The sequence below is a fragment of the Thermobia domestica genome, chromosome 6 (assembly GCF_964235325.1).
Source record: "Thermobia domestica chromosome 6, izTheDome1.hap1.1, whole genome shotgun sequence".
Lineage (NCBI taxonomy): Eukaryota > Metazoa > Arthropoda > Insecta > Zygentoma > Lepismatidae > Thermobia > Thermobia domestica.
The window spans coordinates 49,500,493-49,518,205 of NC_137459.1; the positions used below are offsets into that span (position 1 = coordinate 49,500,493).

Genomic DNA, 17,713 nt, shown 5'->3' on the forward strand with positions numbered 1-17,713 from the left:
AAAATGTTGCAAGGTATAATGTTCTTATTTACAGAGAAAAAGAGTTGAAAAGACCTTTAACTAACAAACATTTTCTTTAAACTGACATACATTTATTCTAATTTATGGAAGAAAGAAATAATTTGCGGAGCAGTATATTTATTAAGGTTACATATTTGTACAAAAGAATGTAAATACAATCGGGTCTGTCTTCAGAAAGGACGTGCTTTTAGCCACAAATTACACTGCTTCTTTTCGCTGTCTTTCATGCAGAATCCTGGTTTTGTTTTGATACATGAAATACCTGAAACAAAAATCCAAAAATATTTAAAATGTTACATTTTAAAATATTTAACATTTTTTAGATTAAATGGACAAAATCTGTTCGGTCAGGTATGGACTTTTGGGTTTCTGGTAGAAAAATGATGAATTAAAAAAAAGTGTTTGTTGATGCTGAACAACTCGAAATGTATTACTATGCAAAAGTAAGTGGGTACCCACTGGCGTTCGAGGTACCATGGGGTACCTAATATGTCTGCATTTTTAGATATGTGGAAATATATGTCTCTAAAATGTAAAGAACTGATATCTGTTTAGTACAGAAAACCGCAACTCGGTAAGCCTTATGGATACCGAGGTATGGGAAAATAAAGGACAACACCATAGAAGTGTGAGTTTTGCGTACTAGATTGTGCAGTTTCGAAAACGTAATTACTGAGGGCTATCAACAACCTCAAAAGTAGTTTCAATTCAATACACTACACACACGTCCTTATGGGGGTTTTCGGGTACTATGGCATTCGCAGACCTCCCATTTCTAAACATTCTAAAATATATCTTAATAAACTTATAAAGAACGTTACAGGTGTGTGTTTACCGAAACCGCAAGTCGGTATGTTTAACAGTTACCGAAATATGGTGAAATAAATAGGAACACCATAGGTATGTGGGGCTTCCATACTTGACAGTAGTTTAGAAAATTAATGAAAATATGACTAATGGCTATCAAGATATTGTCAAATAAAGGGAGGACCCACACAGTTATGGGGTTTTCGTGTTAGGTGGTGAAATTTCCGAAATCGATCATGAAATCTGAATAAGCACCAGTAGCAATTTCATCCTAAAGTAACTGGGTATTTCCATGGGGTTTTAGAACATCATGGGTCTAAAAAGATTAAGTTTTAAAAGCTTTGGAAAATATAATTTGACATTTGTAAAGAGTATTAGAAAACAGAATAGAGTTACCCAAAACTTCCAGCCAGTACATCTTACAGCTAGAGAGACACCGTGAAATAAAAGAGTATTAGATCTTGAAATTTCATAAAACAACTTTTGATCTTAATAAAAGTTAAATAAGATGGTACTTATATGGGTTAAGTGAGTACCTCACACTCGTCAGGGCAATTCCGATCGAAAGATTAATTCAGCTCGAAGTTTTCTTCGGGTAAATCCAAGCGTGATAATTCCTAGCGTACAAAAAGAATGAAAATTCTTTGTCAATATCTAATATAGCAACCGAGATATAAGTAATTATGTATTTTACGAGGTCGTAAAAATGGAGACCCACATGGATTTGTACTGTTGAGTCTTTGCTGTAAGAAGAAGAAATTTCAGAAAACTACCGTATACACCTTAATAGACAATTAAATGGGTGGAGGCACGGTGGCTTAGTGGTAGAGTGCGTACCTTTGGTGTATTGGGTCCCTGGTTTGATCCGTGTCCAAGTCAGTTTGTAGTCGACATTGTATTCGTGGGTATTCTCGGTGTACTCCTTTCCTCCCACCTTTACACTCCATCAATTCTATCATCAACATTCACTTGCCTTAATTTCATTTTAAAAATAAATGGGCAGTTAAGTGTGATCGTATCTCTGTGGATTAAGAGAATACTCCAGTGTAGTTTCTGCAAAACATACTAGGTACACACCCCACCACTAAGTTACTGTGTCCTCACTGATTTAATTGCATATTAAGGTATATACAGTAGGTTTTTGAATTTCTTTCTTATAGCAAAGACCCAGAAGTACAAATCCTTAAAGATCTCTATTTTTACGTCATAAAATAAATGACTCGTTATATTTTGGTTACTATAATAGATATTCACAGGGAATTTTCACTCTTTTACACAGCTCGATGAACCTTTGGAACTGCCTGAAGAAAACCTAGAACTAATCTTTCCATCGAAATTGTACTGAGGTACTTACTTAACCCATAGAAATACCATCTTATTTAATTTTGTTGGGACCAATAATTTTTCCGAAGTTTCAACATCTCATACTCTTTTATTTCACGGTGTTTCTCTATATGTTAGATGTACTAGCTGCAAGTTTTAGGTAAATACATATTTCTAATACTCTTTACAAATGTCAAGTTATATTTTCAAAAGCTTTTAAAATTTAATCTTGGTAGACTGTAAGATGTTCTAACACCCCATGGAAATATCTAATTACTTGAAGATGGAATTGCTACTGGTGTTTATTAACTTTCCATGACCGGTTTCGGAAATTTTATCATCTAATACGAAAATCCCATACCTGTATTGGTCCTCTCTTTATTTGACAATATCTTGATAGCCGTTAGTCATATTTGAATTCATTTTCCAAATTGTACCTTCAAGTATGCAAGCCCCACATACATATCGTGTCGCTCTTTATTTTCCCATGTCTCGGTATCCGTAAGGCTTACCGAGTTGCAGTTTTCGGTAAACAAATATCAGTTCTTTACATTTTAGACACATGTATTTCCATATATCTAAAATGCAGAAATTAGGTACCGCATAGTACCCCTCTACACCATTGGGGTACCCACTTACTTTTGCATACCAGGGTAAAAACACCAGTGGTCGTTACTTTAAGGTTGAAAACATACTCTTTTGTCTCTTCTGTGAGCACCGTGAATCGGTCGGAGCTGTACCATAGTTGGAAAGAGACACTGATCCTTCCTATATATGACCATGTAGACAGAATTCAAAATCGAATAGCCGTTGAAGGAAAAACAATATTTTAAAATCCCTTGTATTGCACCGGTAGTAGTCATCTCAAAATCGAAATGTTCCAGTGGTAGTTAGGGTTTTGTACCAGTGTTCGTCACTCAAATAACTTGACATAATTTATTCAGAAACGCACTGTTTATCAGTTTAAAATTAAGAATAGAGTATAAAGTACTAATCTTAATAACTGTGCATCACTTTTGGCACTCAAGAAAGAAAATAAAAAAGTTTTTACATACTTTTTAAAGCAATTTCAGTAAGAAAAATGTTAACTGAATTCAAAAGTTAACTGTATATTATTTTAACGTTAAGAGTACAATATTAATTACTATGTTTAATAACTATAGTGACTTTAAGCACTCAAGAATGAAAATAAACATGTTTGTACATACATTTTTAATACAATTTGAGAAACAAAATAAGTTAACCGAATTCAAAACTTAATTATATATCACCTTAAGATTAAGAATGGACAATAAAATACTGAGGTTAATAATAATGCATTAGTGAAGAATGAAAACAAAAATGTTTTTAACTACCTATATTGTATTTACATGTTGTTATTTCTCATTAACATGCTTTTTGATAACGCACGATATGGGCTAGGGGTACGCACGAGAAATGATTTGAGACTGTCACCTCTCGCAAAAGTGTCGCGAAAGTTGTCTCGTCTCGAAAACTGTATCTGTTTCTATTGGAAGAGCTATGTCTCGTCTCGAATTTCGTAACAAAAATTCGTTACACATGCAGTTTTGTGTAAAAAGTGAAATGTATAAATACAGGAGAGAAAACATTGCAGACAAACATTATGTTAGTATATTGAACATACTTTTTTGTATGTGGTGCAAAATATCTTCATCTATGGGGTTACTTTGCACCAAAGTTTATATGAAATGAAATCTTTGAGTTTTACGTTCCACGATTTTGCCGGGTATGCTAAAGGAGACTATAATCATGAGAATGAATGAAATAGTAGAATGAAAACTGTGAGAGAAAACGGGAAAACCCCGAGAAAACCACACACAGTGTTTGTCCAACACAAAGCCCATTTGGCACGTGCTGGGATCGATCCAGGAACTCCACGCAGGAGAGGTGAACGCTCCATCACTGAGCTACCACGTCCCCAAAAACACAACCTCAGAATATACTTCATATAGAGTAGAAATGAAATGAAATCTTTGAGTTTTACGTCCCACGATTATGCCGGTTAGGCTAAAGGAGACGGTGATGATGAGTAATGAATGAAATGGTGGAATCAAGAAAGTGGGAGGAAACGGGACAACCCCGAGAAAACCCACGCACACGGTGTTTGTCCACCACAAAGTTCACTTGGCGGGGATTGGGATCGAACCCAGGACCCCAAGCACCAGAGGTGAACGCTCCACCACTGAGCTACCGCGACCCCTCATATAGAGTAGAAGTAACAAGATGTAAAAAAAAAAATGGCCGTCTGGAGGACATGTAAGCTAAACACCAATACAATTGTTACAGATTTATTTACTTGCACTGTTTAGGCTGAACATCGCAACACCAATATCATTATGTCACATCCTTTCAAAACTATGCTAACTGCAACGTAGACCTGCTTTGCTTCGTAATGTCCAAATAGTTGATTACTGTGCTCGAAAGCAGGCAAGTAGCATACAAATTTATGATGTTGAAGGCGTTATTTTTCACAGCTATGGAGAAAAGACATGAAAACGAAAAATAAAAATAAATCTTTGTTTTACTTCCTACGGTTATGCTATGTATGCTGACAGTCACAAATGAGTATTGAAAATTGATGATCTTGGAATACGATTTGGTGGAATAATGAGGGGGGGGGAATAGACATTGATTAAATATAAAATTGAAAAGAAATAAGGGCCTGACGCTCAAATATTTATCTATCTGGCAGCCATCTTGATCCCTCTAAAATATCATGAAGTACTTGATTGATTCTAAACCCAATAATAGTAATAGTAATTATAACAATAAACACAGAATATACCTAGATATACTTTACGCACCTTGAAGTGTAGAAATTAATGATTGCAATCCTCAGCATTCCAATAGTTCTTTGGTTTCTCCAAATGAAGATTCGGACATCGGTTTTCTTCTCAAGCAATAATGGGGTACAATAATCAGTTGCAGTCCAAAGCCAAGTCACTAAGTTAAGCATGAATATAAAAGATTTTGTGTTAAATATTTCAATGTAAATTTCATGAAATAGAATTTATTAGTTAGTTACATACAAACTCTTACGCATGTAAGTCAGAATCTACTTGTAATAACTTGTAAATTTAAACAAACTAAATTATATCTACAGTTATAGGGACATCAAACATATATTCCATAAGATATATAGGGTGTCTCAAAAGTCCCCTGACATTAAGGAACTCGATTATTATCAGAGTTACAACAAAATGTAATTGGGAAACCGTCTCCAAATATGATGTTTCCAATGTAAGTTGAAGGAATTTTCAAAATCGGATGAGCCGTTTGGCTGTACACTCTTTATGCGTCCAATGTTAAATGAAAATGCAACGTTGCCATTTACCTGGACCCACAACATAAGTGAATGAAGTTACTGATTTTTACGCTAACATGTCGATGGCTAGCCCCCATTTCAAACAGTAACTTCATTCACATATGTTGTGGGTCCAGGTAAATGGTAACATTGCATTTTCATTCCACATTGGGCGCATAAAGAGTACAGCCCAAACGGCTCCTCCGATTTAAAAAGTGTTCACTTTAGAATGAAAACAACATATTTAGAAATGGTTTTTCCTCTTACGTTTTGTTGTAACGTCAGAGGACTTTCGAAACACCCTGTATACATCATACGAAGTTCCTTTCTAAATTCTACACGGGTGTAGTTTAATTTAATGTGAGATGGGTGATACACATTAGGCCGTTTGGAAATACTCTCACAGACGGCCGCCATTTTGGATTAAATTTGTTTGTTATAAACTGGTGAGTAATGTGATATATATATGGCCACAGGCTAGAATTTTCTCAGTATGTCAAATATGCAATCAGATTCCATGGAGCTTAATTTGGTGAAAAGTTATTGCCAATTGAACGTTGTATTTACCTCTTTCTTCTAGATGTAGAACCATACCGTTAGCACGTGAGGAATGCATCGAAATATTCAAACTGTGGAGCGGGAGGAGTGCCTGTACAGTGGTTACCGATTGCAAACAGAATCATCCACAATGTGACTGTGTTACATGTTGCAGTGTCACAGTTATTAACTAAATTTGAGGAGACGGGCACATTCGTGAACATACGTCGTAGCGGACGATCGTAGAGAGCTACAGATGAAGCAACGCCTACGGCAGTGCTGACTTCTTTCTCGATGTGGCCCCAGAGGAGCACACGTCATTTATTAATGCAATGTGGGTTGAGTCATAGGGTCTGCGCGTGTATAAGTGCATCCGTACAAGGTGCAAATGAAGCAACATCTCCACGAGAACGATGTTGATCGCCAAGTGCAGTGAGTAATTATGGTTAACATTTTTATGCAAATACTCTTTTCAGATGAAGCTGACCTCTACGTAAATGGGAAGGTTAATAGGCAGAACATGCACAATTGGTCACCTGACAACCCCGCGTGCAAGACCCCTCCAACATGACCAGCGCAAAGAAAATTAATTATGTTGTTGGCAGACAAATGAGGAATACGTCTAATCAGTCACTTTTTCATTCCATAAAATTAACTGCGGAATAATACCTCACGCTCGTTCGTACAGGGATAGATATTGCGAGCTGCGATGCCCGAGGATGGTACATTCTCGCAGTTTTTTCAACACCATGGCGCTTTCTTCATTATGGATTCGTATTGCGTCACTACTTGAACAATTTTCTAGAACATGGGTTGATCGACGAGAGGCAGTTGAATGGCTGCTCGATCACCGGACCTAACGCTGTTCAATTTCTAGCTAAGTGGAAAAGTTAAGGCTATGGTTTGTGCAGTAAATATTCATAATTTTTATCATCTAGAACAAAGTATCGCCATCGTCTGTGCACAAATTTGACCCTATATCCTACTTTGTGTCCACAGCAATTGGAAGAAGCTTCTGCAAATGTTTATTGCTCAGTAGGAACATGTAGAACATATACTATAACCAGGGGTAAAAGTGGACCTGAAAAGGTGGGGGGACGGTAGGTAGCGGCATCACTCCACGCCGTTCCTCCTGCCTATCTCTGCCCATTGTACCATTTTAGGATCTGGGGGACGTCCTACATATTTTTCGAGGTGGGGAACTGCGTCCCCCGCGTTCCCCCTAGCTTTTACCCCTGACTATAACAGGGAAATGTGTTCGAAGTGGGAAAAATCAGAGGCGGTGTGTTTTATTACGATTTTGACTCGACATATCGGCTATCTAAATGTTCAAATGCAGTGAGGTGTGAAGCCTACAAGATTGCATTTCTATTTACATAATGTCTGAAAACCACTGGAAAGCTTCTTTTAGTTACGGAGAAAAAACGGAGACTGATCCATCCATCGTGAACAACTTTCTGGAAAAAAATAAATAAAAATAGCCCTTACCTTGTATCAGAGAATTATACACGAAAGTGCTCAAAAACCGACTTTCAATATTAACAATTTCCAGCGGGAAAACTCCTGGACCACACACTCGAATGAGGGGTATTTCAAACTCCCGTAAGATCTGCCCCCACAGCAATCCCCTAAATCCGCCCATGCTCAAAATACGACGCTTATAAGAATTCAGACAAGACGACACATACATACATACGAAAGAAACAATTCAATACGGCACATCAACATATAAACTAGATGAACTTCTTTGAAAACACCTCATTTTACAAACAAAAGGTAGAAAAAGGTAAAAATGTCAGTATTGTCAACTTAGAATCTACATAAGAAATAAAATCTTTTTATGTGCAAAGCTATTCGTCAATACGTATAAAAAAGGGATTTATTAATGGTATTTAGCATTTATTCTTCCGTGAAGGTTTATCTTGATCACTAAAAAACCAGAAACGGTATGTCTCTATCACTGGAAAAAAAAAAAAAAGAAGGGTATGACATACCACTACATATAGTCTCACTTGGTTCACTGCCAATAACATTTCACCAGAATAAGTTACATGATATCTGATTGCATATTTGACATCCTCAGAACATTTTAGTGCATGGCCATGTATCACACTACCCACTTATCGTCCGTATTACAATTTCGAATCTAAGATGGCGACCGTCCGCGTGATGTAATCCAAAAGTATCCCTCTGGGCCTAATGTGTATCTCTTATCTCGCAATCGATGTAACTACATCCCTGTAGTTTTCAGAAAGGATGACAAGGGACTTCTGATGCATCCTGTATATAATAGTTGTATCAATAATGACGGGTATACCGGCTAGGCTAAAGGAGACGCTGATGATGATATAATGAATGAAATGGTGGAATGAAGAAAGTGGGAGGAAACGGGAGAACCCCGAGAAAACCCACTCACACGGTGTTTGTCCACCACAAAGTTTACTTGGCGCGAGCTGGGATCAAACCAAAGACCCCAAACACCAGAGGTGAACGCTCTACCACTGAGCCATCGAGGCCCGACAGGAATATTTGTTGAAGTCTACTGTCTTCTTTAGTACCAAGGTTACACAAAAATGAGCCTATGGTTTTGATGGAATTCGAACCAACATTATATGTATACTCTCTCAGCGAGAATCAAAGCTGGCACCAAGTTTACATATGCGCGCGCATTGTATTTTACTTATATAGCTCACAGAGCTATGGGCGAGCAAGCAAGGCAAATGCCCCGGGCGTGTGGTTGGAGGGGCTACTAAAAGAGAGGTTATATATTAGTACTTTTCCATTTTGGTGTTTAATACTTTTCATCAGAGTGCGAAATCATGAAATCAAAGTGGGGGAGACTGAAGGACTGAAGAGAGCGAGAGAGAGGGGGAAAAAAAGCTGCGCAGTCTTACACTTCAAAGAATTGTAGTGAAATGAGGTCAGAATTCAAGATGACATTCGGATGCTTGGCACGAAGAAAAACATTGCAAGCAATTTTGAAAAAAAAAAAAGAAAGAAAAAAACTTAAATAATGTGATATATTTTGTAGGCTTTGGATATGTATGTTTTAGTTGGCATCAACAATTATTGGTGTGTTTTGTCACAATTGACAGTTTAGCGAGAGACTAGGCTAACTGACAATTTTAACTTTCTGAAAGAAAAGGAAACAAATGAAAACAGCACGTTTCAAAGGATACAACTGATATTCATAGTTTGGTTTAGTATACAACAGGGGTGGATCCAGGATGGACTACTGGGGGGCGGTGGGTTGTAATGCCACTACTTACAAGATAGAGCTACTTTTAAGAGATTCAACTCTGGGTGGGTTTTATTTTATATTAAAATACACAAAGTTTCCTCTTCTTGGGGGAGATAGACCCTTCCTGGATCCGCCCCTGTCTCAGGACAAGCCACACAGACAAGTGGTTGAGGCAAAGGTCAATTAATGACATTAGTATGCTGTTCCGTCAAAATCTCAATCTTGACCTGGATGTAAGTTAGCCTGGTCTCTCACTGAACCCCTCAATTGAATGTTTAATATGTAAATTAGGCACTTCTACATCACAAACAGTAAATATAACCTACCTTATTCTACGTTTTTAAATGCATTTCTACAACTGATTGTAACTTTAAAGGTTCTCGTGAAGATTAGCTGGCGGAGGTTACCTAACATAGCCATGAGTTATCAAATTAACAGTTGTGCTTCGTGGGTGATGATAATGATCCTGAGGTTAGATGTTAAATTGGACTCGAGAGCGGAACAAGGGCTGATCTTATTCGTGTCTCAGACGGGGGGCATGGAATGGAACGAATATGAAAATAAGGTTGCTGTAATAGTTTTTCATAGGGTTTGTAAGATTTTCGAAACACTTGGCATTTTTTTTATCAAGACTTGACATTTTTTAAAGATAAAAATCAAGACTTGGCAATTTCAAGTTTCATCCCCCTCCCAATCTTGTAATGCTCGCTACGCCGCTGTAAGCAATGCATATTTTCGACAATATTCGTTGTTCATCTGTTTCCGCTGGGTTCCAACGTGGTGAGCTGCATATGGGACTTTTAATAGTGTTATTATAATGAGAAAGAATTGTAAATTATGTTGATGTTCCTAAAAGAGGGAAATTGAAAGAGAAATTAAATTAAAAATAAATAAGGGAGAGAAAAGTAATTACTTGAAAATAAAAATAAAGTCTTTGAGTTTAATGTCCCACTATTATGCTGTTAGGCTAAGGGAGTCGGTGATTAAAGCAAGTTAATGATTATGGAATATTTGGTGAAATGAGAAAGTGGGAGGAAACCAAGTCCCCGAGAAAACCTACGAGCACGTATATGAAAATGAAGTAAAACATACACTGGACTATGCTTTCTTTGTCTAGCAGAGTCATAGTTTGGAATCGAAAATGTGTTTTGAATCCTTGTATTTAGAGATTAAGAGTGTAAGTAACGAAATCACTTAATACATCCATTAAGATTTCGGAAAGCGAAATCTAAATTTAGGTAAGCTAACTCCATGTACTAACTGCTTGCATCCGCTTCGTACATTGTTCGAAGGGTCACGAAGCAAATCACCTCATTTAGTCTACACATACCTAGTACTAGCGTTAATTACCTGCTTCGTTGGGTGAAAATAAGAAAACCAGTAATACATGTATGTTACGTTAGTCAGTCACTTTTTTTACTATTACGAAACGCTCTCTCATATCGGTTATTTTCGATCATTTGTAAGATCCGTCTCCCCTCTTTCCCTCCCAAAGTTGCTTGGCTGAATTTTGATTTAAATAGTATCGGAAGTGTCACTGTCCATTTCTGCGCCCCCGAAAACAATGGATTTAGATTAGGATCAGTTCACTTAACTTAGTAAGCCTACAGCTTTGGCGCGGCTCGACTTGTTGGAAAGCAATCCAAAATCTAAACAAATATATCGATGTCATTGGGGTTTACTAAAGTGTGTCGTAAGTCAAGAAGATTGAGAATCACTGCCTCGATTATTCACTTCAATTAATCATCAAACTCCTTTAACCTGAAGTATATAATCGTGGAATGTTCAATTAAAATTATAATTTTATGGCATCTAGAAAATGCACATATCGTACATTACGTTACATTACCATTCAATCGCAATAGGTTATTACAGACATGTGGTTGGCTTGAAGCTTAGCGTCCTATTCAGCGCCAAGACTGTGTACTACCTACACCTACAGCATAATATGGAATCCTACTCGCATGATCTTCGATCAAGATTTGAATCAACGGGAGGATGAAGATTTTCCCTCTCGTCAAGTAATTTCCCCAACTCGCCAAAGAATTTCTCCCTTGCCGGGAAAATATGTTCCCTCATTTCATATTTTACATATTATATACTATATATCATATCTTGCATCACTGAGAAATAAAAGGCTTGGATTGTATATCTGAAAAGTCGCCCCCTCCCCGCAGGCACGTAGCCACGATTTCGCAATACGGGAGGTCTGTGACGAAATACTGTGGTTATCACACCAGGGGTTCGATCAATCTAAACTATTTTACTGACAACATATCCATATTGATTTGTTAGGACAATAAAATGAGGATATGTTAGTAAGTATTTTAATTAAAGAATTATGAAGAAATCTTGCGTAAAAGAATAGAAAAAAGTATTGACAAAGACATAGTCTTCCAAGGTCATTCGAACTCGGTTCTTCTCGTCTTCTTTCTATTTCTCTTATCTTAGTTCAATGCCGTCAAGAATAGCAACGAGATCTCTTTCTGGAGTAAAGACATCCTATAAAATGGATTAGTGTTGCCGCGAAATTCAAAATGGTTCATATTATTGGTAATTCTGGGCATTGCTTAAGTTCTGACAGGCTATCTGAAAGAACCGGTTTATCGATCGTCATTTGTAGTCCATACGGTTACTGGCGCAAGTCCCGGGGGGATGAGGACATGTCCCCTCCAATCTTAGAACTGGGGGGGGGACTTTCCCCTCAATAATCCGATTTGAAATGCGTTTTTTGGAGAGAAATGTGATGATTTGTGTCCGATTGCCACAAAGGAAAGTAAGATGAAATTGATGTCCCCACCCCAGAATAAGCCTTAAATCTGCCCACCTCAGAATTTTGAAGACAACTCTGCTCCCCTGATCCTCCGCAGCATTGTTTTTCAACTTCATACAGTAAACCCTCGTTAACACGAATATCAAGGGACTGAAAAATCAGGAGTTCGTGTTAAAAGAATTCGTGTTAACCGGGGACACAAATTTTATTATTCGAATACATTTTCTCCATACATACACACTACAGTATACAGACTATACATACCACTACAGTATATTATGTATGTCATAGAACACACTAGAGATGGTATCGAGACGAGACTGAGTAGTCTCGGTCTCGTCTCGGTTCCAAATTCGTGACGAGACCAAGACTATTCTCTGTCTTGATACCATCTACAGAATTGTATCGAGACGAGACTGAGAGTTTCGGTCTCGTCTCGATTTCGGAAAGCACACCTCGGTCTCAAATTCGAGTTAAAATCGAGATCGAGACTAGTGTAGGTCTCGGTACCATCCTCTGAAAAGTGAAAACACTACAGTAAGTTTATTAGCCTATCTTCGAAGATTTTAAAAAAAAAAAAAAAAGCTTCCACGCAGAAAATCCAGGTCAAGTTATAAAATTGATAACTTCGCTAGCAGGGTGAGTACCGCTTGTAACGGAAAGGTATTTATGATTGCTGTCACCAGTTTGGAGTTACAGGGGAGAGAAGATGTTTTGTCAGAGGACAGAATCAACACCTCATAACAGGAAAGATATCTGTTTCTGGTTTTTCTCTTATTTACAAGGCAATTTTCGTCTGTATAAATACTGTATGACAAAAACTGATCTGGAGTGAAATCTGAAATAAGAAAAATGATGTTTAAAAAAATCAAAGGATTGGAAGTTCGTGTTAAATCAAAACCTTTACTGACTCAAGGGACTAAAAATTAGTTCGTAATTCGTGCTAACCGAAATTCGTGTTAACCGATAAAACTTCCTATAAGATAACGTACAGCGATGCCGGGACCGAAATTTTGTTCGTCCTAACCGAGTGTTCGGCTTAAGCGAGTTCGTGTTAACGAGGTTATACTGTAATTTGAACATCCTTAAAAAAATTATGAGAACTGTCTTACCCGTCCCTCCCAATGTTGAAGACAGATTTGCGCCGCTGCATACGGTTAACATGGAGCTAGATGGAATTCGGAATGTTCCGTTATAATAATATCCAATTTCAACTTGATCCGCCCCCCCCCTCCCGTTTCCTCCACACAAAGCTCCTCGTAAGAAAGAGTAACCAAAACGCTTATTGTAGCTTTATATTTTTGAGGCTGATTCATCTGTTTCTTTCTGTTTCATCTTTCCTTAATATTTTTCATTTCTGGATCCGAAGGGGGGGGGTCTGGACCCACCCCTTGGCTACGTGCCTGCTTCCCGTAAAAAGCTTCATTCGAACCCTGAATCAAACAACTCCATCTGTAAAGCAGTGCTGAGTTGATTTTAATATCCTTTTCTGCAACGAGGCTGTATGAGACGTGGACTTACTGATTAACATGGACTCCGAACCACTCCCGCCGGGAATCGAACGCGGGTTTCCCACACCAAAGGCGCGTACGCTAACCGCTTAGCCATGAAGGAGCTCATATCTATAGCAGTGTAAGCAACAACAACAACAACAAAAAGAAACACACATACATACTAGAACAACAACAACAACAAAAAGAAACACACATACATATTAGAAGTTTGCGCAATTGGGGATCAAAACATTCTCAATGAAGTATGAGAAATAGTAAACGTCAAAGTGGGCTTCTGCTTATTCTTTACTTCGTTAATACTTAATTCCTTCTAGAAATAGTGAAACAATACTATGAAGACACAGTACTTAAACATAATCGAAAGAATAAGACAAGGAAACAGAGTAATTTCCGACTAATTAAACTAGTCATATATACTATACCTAACTGTTACATTGTATTTCTTACCATATTACGAAAGCGATATAACTTTTTTACCAGCCATAGAAGCTGGACGCAATCCAATACTGCAATTTAGACGCTGTAACGAAAGCTGCAAGTCAAACGTCTGACACTCAACTGTGTAATAGCTGTTTCAAGCGGCCTACAACTTATGACCTTGAAACTATGTGCTAGTAACCAAATTAATGCCAAGGTACGATACAAACACCCCAACTTGCCACAATGACGTCAACACAAGGAAAAAAAGAAAAACATCTAATTTTTGGTTCGAAAATTATGAAACAATAATAATAATAATGTAATTCTCAGGAACTCAAACATTAGTTAACTAGAGAACATAACAAGCAAAACAAAACAAAACAAAACAAAACAAAAAGAATCTTAAACGTGAGCTCTCCCTGACTGCTGTTTTTAAATTTCAGTGAGGCTGTAAAATATGTTTTGTTTTATTGTTAAAAAACAAAAAGAAAAAGAAAAATAAAGAAAGAAAGGAAATAAATTTTGTTGCAAATATCCTAGTAAAAATAGGTTTCCTAGACACAAGTGGCTCCGCGTAGCGTAGTTGCTAACGCTCTCGCCTTCGGTACGAGCGGACCCAGGTTCGATTCCGGTAGGGGCACTCGGTCGAAAAAGTATCAAAAGCTTTTAAGTCCAGACATCCTGAATGAGGCTTTCTTGGGTTTTCCTCATTTCATACCAGGCAAATGCCGGGTAGTACCCAACATATAGGTCCCAGGCCGTTTGCTTCCTTCCCTTTCCCCGGATAGTGTGCTCACCGAGGGACGTCATAACTCACATGTGACGGGCTAACAAGGTCATTGATGCCGAAAGCCCAGAAATCTAAATCCTAAATCTTCACTACACAAGAAAATGTTCGCGCTGAAAACGGTTTCTTAGCAATTATGTTAAGCAGTCCTGTAGTAAATCTCCATCAAGTAATAAACCGTCACATATAAAAAGGAAAGAATAAACACATAACATTCATTTTGCGTACCTTGAAATGTAAAAAGTTACAAAACATTAATATTCAAAGATTTCTCAAAATTCAGATTAACCCATTTCTTTCTCCTCAACCATTAACGAGTTACAATAGTAAGAATTGTGGTCATAAATCACATTACTTGTTTAGTACTATATTAAAGCAAGTTATACTAAAGGAATATATAATTAATGGAATATTTAACTAAAGTGATAATTTACTATTGCACTTACCCAGGCTTCTTTCCTTCCGCTCTTCTTTTCCGTTTGTAAACAACCTCGTTTATAAACCAGCTCGCAAGCATACGACAGTTGTTTCATGACGTCATCTATGGTGCAAGAAAGAGGTGTCTATAGGCGGTCAGGACCTCACACACAGATGGACGTATATAACATATAGCTGAAGTATTTAACATACGTATACGTATATAAAATACGGAAGATTGTTAGATATCAGACATCCTGCAGCGACATGATATAACATCCAAGCGCGTTAAAGGCAGTAGCTGTGTAGCATATGGATAAAGTACGCTCCGTACAGATTTCCTTAGTAAACATAACGAATCCTTGTATTTGTACAATATACCGCTGTCCGGATAATGGATTTTTCTCAGTGTAGCCATTTCCGATTTCAATATTTATCACTATAGAACAAAATGGTAGCAGATAGCGAGAAACGGTCTCTTGCAAACGATTCAGTGTCTTAAGACAACATATCATGAACATCCACAACACTCTTTCCAAACCAGAAGTGGTTAAAATTTACCATTACTTCCGGTTTTCATACTGATTTACGTAGAGCGAAAACTGCAAATGCTAACAAGGTGCGTCTTTTTTTGCAATCAATTCAGTTCCCAAGAATAAATACTAGACCCTATCTCTTCCCGTAGCTCTCTATTCAAACCGGAAGTGGTTGAAATAAACGATTTTTCGTTTCAACCGTTCATGCCATAGAACAAAACAGTAAAGGACAGCGAGTAATGCTTTTTTGATATGGATTCACCGTTCGGGAAACAGGTTCTATATTTGATCTTATTACTATATTGCAACCAGTATTTATACATGTACTACTTCAAGTTTGAGTTTTAAACTCGCACAGTTTGAATGTCTTATTTTCACACTATGAAACAACACTTTTTCACACTATGAAAGTGCGTTTACGTCATCCAGTGTTTGTGAGTCCTATGTTCATTCCTGGGATGTAGTTTCCAAATTTGCATTGCAGTTGTTGCCAGCAAGTGGAAGTTATGCAACCTACAATATATCAAGTGTCCTTTTGGTTCCAATACCATCTCATCAAGTACCAGGCAGTTAAAATCTTAATATATGTTTTTCACTGTTTGCCTAAATTCAATCTGAGAGGCAGGAAAAAAGCACCATAAACCAACGACCAAGGAAGTTTGCAGTGGATTACATTGTATCCATGGATTTTCTTGAGATACTGTCGTTTCCTCCACCATTATCATGCCTCTGATTCTTCTATCATCATTTGCTTCCTTTAGTCATCATCTCTCTTAGCCTAAAGGGTATAACCGTAGGAGGTTAAACTGAAATATTTAACTTCATTTTTTCGGCCGAGAAACATTTTATCCTTAGCTTTAGGGAGTTCAGTTTACAAAATTAAAGCAATAAATAAATAATTTTGGGTATGATATTAGTATAACATCATTATTCACAAAATTCTTTATTTCTTTACTGTTATATCGTGTCAAAATGTTTGAAATAAGAAAAATTGCGAATAACGTTATAAACGTTGTCTCTATTGAATTTTAGTCTATTTATAAATTTTAAATAATAATATTGTTTCGTAAAATCTACTGCATTTTCAGAATTTTAATAGCTAACTTTTTACTGAAACGTATTTGTCGTTGAACGTAAATACTATAGCTCTATAAACAATTCATTGGAACTAGGAAATCCACAGCGTCTACCGATTTGCACTGTTTCTCTCCTATCGAAGGATCAATTTTCTTTTATTCTTGAAGTTTCTTTGAGATTATCTCTTCAAAATGCAACAATTACATGTTTATTGCGTTGCTTTTACAAGGGAGGATCACAAAGCAAGGTTGCACGGTCGATATCTCTAAAGTTTCGTCAGTTATAGAGGAATGAGGAGTGTGTGCTAATTTTATTACATGGAGTTGGCAACTGTGCAGAGTTTCAACTACCCGCCACCTGCGGCGCTAGTTGTATGTAAACACAAATTGTAATTCATTTTAGAAAACTGGTCTCGCGAAGAAGTCTGCTCAGTTATTCCATTTCTGTGGGCGAAATATGTAACCGCGGATGAAACTCACCGGCAGCTGGTAGAAGTTTACGGAGAGACTGTAATGTCTCGTCAGTATGTCGCAGAATAAGTATCGAAAGTTTGCGGCTGGTAGAGAAAACGTCACCGGCGAGGAGCACCGTGGCCCACCCAACACGGCATCAACAAATTTAAACACAGCTGGGACATCTTCGACTACCCTTCCTACAGCCTGGACCTCGCTCAAAGCGACTTTCACCTGTTTCCGCACTTGAAGGAGTGCCTAGGAGACCGTTGCTTCGCTTCAGACAAGAAAGTAAAACATTTCGTTACAACGTGGCTGAACTTTCAAGAACAGGATTTTTACCAGGAGGGAATCTTCAAACTCATCCCACGATGCGACAAGTGCGTCAACCGATATGGACACTATGTCGAAAAATAATCTAATGTATGTACTATCTGTTGGCTGTTTGACACGTTTGACTGCAGGCTTTGTAACTTTACTTTC

General features: G+C 37.5%; 1 protein-coding gene and 1 long non-coding RNA gene across 2 annotated transcripts in view; one reads left to right on the forward strand and one right to left on the reverse strand.

Annotated features, from left to right (window-relative positions):
• The window catches only part of LOC145687661 (small lysine-rich protein 1), a 114,390-nt gene that overhangs the window by 6,514 nt on the left and 90,163 nt on the right, over positions 1 to 17,713 (forward strand). The gene's annotated exons all lie outside the window — the stretch shown is intronic.
• LOC145687982 (uncharacterized) lies at positions 137 to 14,321 on the reverse strand. Its single transcript, XR_014131823.1, has 3 exons — positions 13,989 to 14,321; positions 4,977 to 5,115; positions 137 to 283 (listed from the first exon to the last, which is right to left on the reverse strand). It is a non-coding gene; the product is annotated as an uncharacterized LOC145687982 (long non-coding RNA).